Source organism: Bactrocera oleae, chromosome 5 (genome assembly GCF_042242935.1).
Source record: "Bactrocera oleae isolate idBacOlea1 chromosome 5, idBacOlea1, whole genome shotgun sequence".
Classification (NCBI taxonomy): domain Eukaryota; kingdom Metazoa; phylum Arthropoda; class Insecta; order Diptera; family Tephritidae; genus Bactrocera; species Bactrocera oleae.
The window spans coordinates 52,735,200-52,741,199 of NC_091539.1; positions in this window are offsets into that span (position 1 = coordinate 52,735,200).

Below are 6,000 nucleotides of genomic sequence, written 5' to 3' on the forward strand. Positions count from 1 at the left end.
ACTACTCTTATCGTGTGACACGTGTCCGGCACGTGACTCATGGCTTGCCAGCATGCAACACGTGCAACATGCTACACTGCAGCGCGGTTGCTATGTGCTTTAACAGGCTAAGCGATCACCCGCCTTACTACCAAGCTATGAGCAGCAGAAAAGGAAGGAAAAGCGTTGACATTGCATTACCTTTATGCGATCATGTTTTCCGTATGAGCTCTACCTTTTAAAGGTTGCCTGTCTTTGCTGTCATTTGAGCTATGCGTGAAATGAAAATGCCATTGCGTTGCAGCTTCGTGGCGCACGAGCACGCACACGCTCACTGGCTCGACACAAAACGGAAGTGGGCGTACACTTCCGCCCAACTCTTTTCCCCAGCATTTATTAGCATGCTCACACTAAATCATAACTTTACTACTGGCAGCAAGCTCTATCAAAAATACGTATGTATGAAGAAAAACTGCAAGTGTCAGCGCCGTGTGTGAGTGGGTGTGGTGTTCGTGTTGTTTGCGCCTAATTCGCATGCATAGAAATTATGTGATTACGCGGCTAATCAGCAACAAACGTGCGGAATAAAAGCAAGTCATAAATTTTGTTTTCCAAACAAGCCTTGATTACACTGCTATGTACTTTGCTCAACAGCGAAATTCGCTTTTCGAAAATAAAACAACTATTCAAAATTTAAATGCGAAAACTAGCAAATAAAACAATAATTCAGTGTAAAACGTCACTACAAACTTGTTAATCGTGTTAGCATCATCATAATTGATAGTAAATATTTTTGCTTGCGGTAGGCTTCAAGTTACCTCTATTGTATGACGGGTTGACATCTAAAAAAAAAAACGAATATTTGCAGTCTCATCTACAAGTGCTTTATATTCGGTATTTTATTAAATTTTCTCTTAATTTTTTATTTCGATTTGCTTTCCACGCTTTTGTGTGGTATTATCAATGAAGACCGTTCTAATTTTAAGGCCACTCGGAATAGCTAATGAATTTTATCATGCCAGGAAGTGGGATATTTTACGTGTAACATAATTGCGAACACTATATTATAAATCATAACTCTTCCGGATCATACTTCAATAGTTTTCTAATAATTTTGATTTATTCCATTGTTTCTTCTACATTAGTATTCTAATAATAGATAAGTTTCTTATCTTATCGAAGTGTCGCGAATTTGTCGAGTTCTTCTATATAGTCCAGATATCTCTTTTTCGCTGAACATATTGACAAAACGTATTCTCAATTTTTGGTTTTAGCAGAATACCGTGCTTTTCTTTAATCGCTCCGCTGGTCGAAACGTCTAAACGCTAGATCTTTTTATTCTTCTTTCTTTAATTAGCCCAGCAACCCTTTTGGATTTAAGCCTGACGTAATTAATATTGCCTTCTAGGTGCCTCTGCTACGCGTACACCTACTCCAGCCTCCATACTCCAAGTTTTGTCGCTGCTTCTTTTATTTGATTACTCCACCGGAAGACTGTCTATCTATACGTCTTTAACACCAACTCTTGCATTAAGAATCTTTTTCCCTGTAGCGTCATTATCTACTCACAGAACATGACCAAGTCAATGCAGCCGCTAGATGTTTATTCGCTGGACAATGTTAAAGTCGTGGTTTCGCTCATACAGCTCCAGTCGTCGTCAACACGGGGCCAAGCATTTTGCACATAACGTTTGCCTCGAATACTACCAGCGCCACCTCATTTCGAGGAGTTTTTGTAGTCTTTCATTGGATTTTATTTTTACGTGGTGGGTAACAAGTCCTACCCTAACTAAATTAAATGTCCAGAGGATTGGACAGTGCTGTGCATATACTATCCATGGGCGCCAAGGTGGAGGTAAAAATCATACTGATGCTCGGCAAATCTGTAACGATCAGACACTTTACTTAGCATGCTCGCTCCCAAAATAATGCTGAAGTTCCCATTAAAGGTGTCTTCATATTTTTTTTTGACTGTCAGATTATTTTTTATTTATTTCTTATTTGAAGCAATTTATATATTTGATTCACATTCGATCTTTCTGTCTACCACTGTAAGCATATACGAATACTCACAAATATTTTCTGCGATTTTTCATGCTCCAAAGTTCATTACGCGCGACAATTGGAATTGGCGCTCGAATTACAATAATGAAAACACACGTACATAGGTACTTAAACTGACACACACATCGGTAGCTTTGCATCTCGTATTCCGCAAACCCATTGCATCAGTTTGCAATTCAATACTCCATAACAGACCGCAATCAAATCGCCAATCTCCACAATTCTCACACTGCTTAGCATGTGCCAATCACGTTTCGCGTGACAATTCCCTCTGCCCACAGGTGTGTGTATGTGTGTCTGCGCGTGTAATCGTATAAAAGTGATAAAAGCATATGACACCATTTCACTAGAAAATATGCATAAAATAGATTGTTGTGTTGACATTTCCGCCAAAGCATATCAAAATGAACGCTTCAACAGACAAACACCCATACAAACATACATACCAACATATAACCACAAACATACCCGCTTACTCCTTAAAAAACAAGCTATCATAATAATAACAACACGATAATAATAACAACCCTAATCGGACTTGTTACGGTTGTAGCTCGTCGTCGTTTGATCGCGAACAGTGTCCATAATCGGGGTTGATTAAGTTGATGTTAAGTTTGTTAAGTTGGTGGTGCCACCTAGAACAATTGGTGGCGGTAAACTGAAATTTTAAATCATGCGAAACAACTAGCAATTAAAAAAAGAGTGGGGAAATCGTTTAAACTACTGCACTTGTGGAAGTACGTGGATCAAATGCGGCATATGAGATTTATAGATGAAATTTTTAAGGTTGAGGCTGTTGAGTTTTGGACTTAACATGTGGCTATATAAAAGTTATGGATTACGAGTAATTAATGTAAAGCTAAAAACGTACGTCTTACGTAGATTAAGTTTCTGTTTTTCATTTTATTTTAGATGACTTGAGCTCCAAGAATCAGCGTTGCCAATAGAGGCACTCTCGAAGACGGTGATGCCGAGGAAGTAGCCGCCATTTTATATCAAAATAAAAATCGAAAAGAATTTACACTCGAATACACTTTCAATAAAGCCTGGAATTGAGAAATTCGATTCCTTTTTCCTAACTCTTAGAATAAATCGTCAAAGTTACATCTTTTTAGAATAGCCTTTCCACTTAAACATTATATGAACTAATCTTGATTTTCTCGTTTCGTTATAAATATTCAATTATTTACATAGTCTCGATAGTACGATTAACTCATTGCTACTCAAAATCTTCATGTTTTCGGTGTATTAACTGATCAAATTTGACCCGGACTGGTTTACAATTTTTTTTTATGTTCGGGTGAGGTTTGAGATCCATATGTTATGCCAAACAGCTACCAATTGTTCACGCCGAATATGATAATGTCGCAGAAGTGTTTTGGTGAGTCTACTTTTTCAAGAACACAAGTATTTGAGTGGCTCAAAGCATTTGTCACATGCTAGTCGTCCATCCACATTTGTTAATGACAATATAATCGAAAAAGTTAAAGAAACAGAGTTTGAATTCGTCGAGTTCGCATCAGAAATAGCAGAGGATCTCAAATCTCTCATGGATCGACTCAACACATTTAGGTTAATGTTTTGCGTATGAAACGTCAATTCTAGACTCGAACCAAAATACTTGAATCTTTAGCGAAAACGAGTCGAGTAGAGGTCGCAAAATAAATGCTTGACAACATAACTGTACATATGTTAGCTTAGAACCCTACATTTATGTTATCAAACACATCACAGCTGGTGACAAGACGTGGGTTTAAGAATATGACATCCAAACCGTCCAAAATTTAGCGAATGGTGCTGAGCCGAAACTGAAAAGACCAAAATTCGTTGGAGGCCATCCCAGCCGAGGCTTAGAAAAAGTGTATAGAAAATTAGATAAGGCGTTGACATGCATGTTTTATGGGCTCAAAAAAATCCTATTTCGAAGTCGATGATTAATATTTGTATTAATATACTTGAAAATGTTTTTATTTTATCAGCCCGGGTTTGATGTTTGATGTTATATAGCATATACTAATCCCAGGACAACAGCATTTTCAATTTTTTATTTTATTTGTGTCGTATTCTAAGCGTTTAACTCATTTTTGGCAACCTAACTGTAGCGCAAGTGAGCGTCAATTGAAAATAGTAAATGAAGCAAAGTTCCTTTGGTCTTTTCCACACCGGGGACTTCTTCATCTTTCTTTTACTTTTACTACGTGTGGCGCTATGTTAAGGTTTCTAACTATTCCAGCCATTTTTTTATATTTTTCCGAATTATCTTGAGGTATTAAAGCTTATTTTGAGAAAATTCTTAACTCATAAAGTTTCACAGTTCTCTTGAATAACATTTTTCTGGAACGTTCTATGAACCGCTTTATCGGTTTATTATTTTTTAAATGTTGTTTCAGATCGATAAGAGAGAACTTAACTTTCATTTCATATACTGACGTTATTGTTATTCCCTGTTAGATTTCAAAATAAAAGTTTTTTCGATGCTAATTTTGGTTTCAAGATAGATGATATTTATTATTATATCGCTACTATTAGATGATAACAAATAACGAAGAGGTTTGATGATTTATATAACGGTGAACGATCCAAATATTCATTCACCATAATTCTGTATCTAATTAGGAATAACGATCCCAACAGCGGATCTTTTAGAATAATGTTAAATCAGAAGTTGTATGGTTTCCGATACCGGTTACAAGATGGTTATAAAATTGGATATTATTTTCTATATATTCTGCTTAAATACGTCAGACTATAAAAGAGTAATTCTTCTATTCCCTGTACCGAACTGAGGCAAATAAACCGCTTTTCTCTTATGTAGCGTGTCAAAACATGTCACAAAATATTGGCTTTGTAATGCAAATTGAAACGGCTTGAAAATTCACACCGCGTTAACTGCGAGGGTACTTTCGAACTTACATTCATTTACATTTTCATTTTTTTTGTTACATTTTTTATGCTTATTCGCTGATGGTACCTCAATGAGGCACCACTTAAACTGACAATCTGCATTCAAATTGTTGTTTAACAACACGTTTTGACTGCGACAATAAATGCTTTTGGGCGCGTGAAGAAAACATCACCAAGCGGTGAATATGTCATACGTGCGCACAATAAATTGCCAACAAGCAAGGACATATTCTTTAGGGTTGACATCGGCAAAACAGAGAGCATCAAGTCAAAAAAGGGTTCCACTGCATTTCATTTACGTTATCAAGAACATTTTTCATGTGCGTTACCGTTTATATTGTACAACCCCTCATGCAGCTTATTCATACATAACGTATATGTATGTAAGTATAGGGTGGTCCATATACTTTAGTTTGATTAGTTTCTTCTAATTGTGTATGCTTATGGAAAATGTTGAAAAATCATCAATTCTGAGGAATCGCGGTTAACTAACAAATTTACAACATTTTGGAATTATATAACCTATGTGTGACCAATTCGAGGCAAATGTGAGGTTAGGGTTGGGTTTTGGAATGGTAGCATCATTTGACTTTTTTGTATAATATTTTATTGTTTATTGCATTTAAGACTGCTCTTAGCATTACAGCGCCCAAATAAACGATTTTTGTGTTCAATAATGGAAGATATGTACTTCGACGATGCTCCAGACGACGTTGGTCTAGAAGGAATCCATGCAATCGATTCTTTATACGCCGATTATGTTAATTATTTTCCCAGCTGCCTCGGTTATATTAACTTGCGAACTCGTAGCTACTATTCGATACATAAATTTTTTTTTGTTTGAGGTGGCGTCAAGCACCCATATTATGCGAACAATTCATTAATGTTTTGACCTATCAATAATATTCGTAATTTCAAAGTAAATGTGCGATATGGGTTTTGTCCTCTAAGAGTTCAAGCAAATAAAAAATTTCTTTGTCTTCTTTTTATTTGAAAATCGAACAGACAAACAGGTTTCTTCGAATAATGTGATAAGGCTGGATTTACTATTTG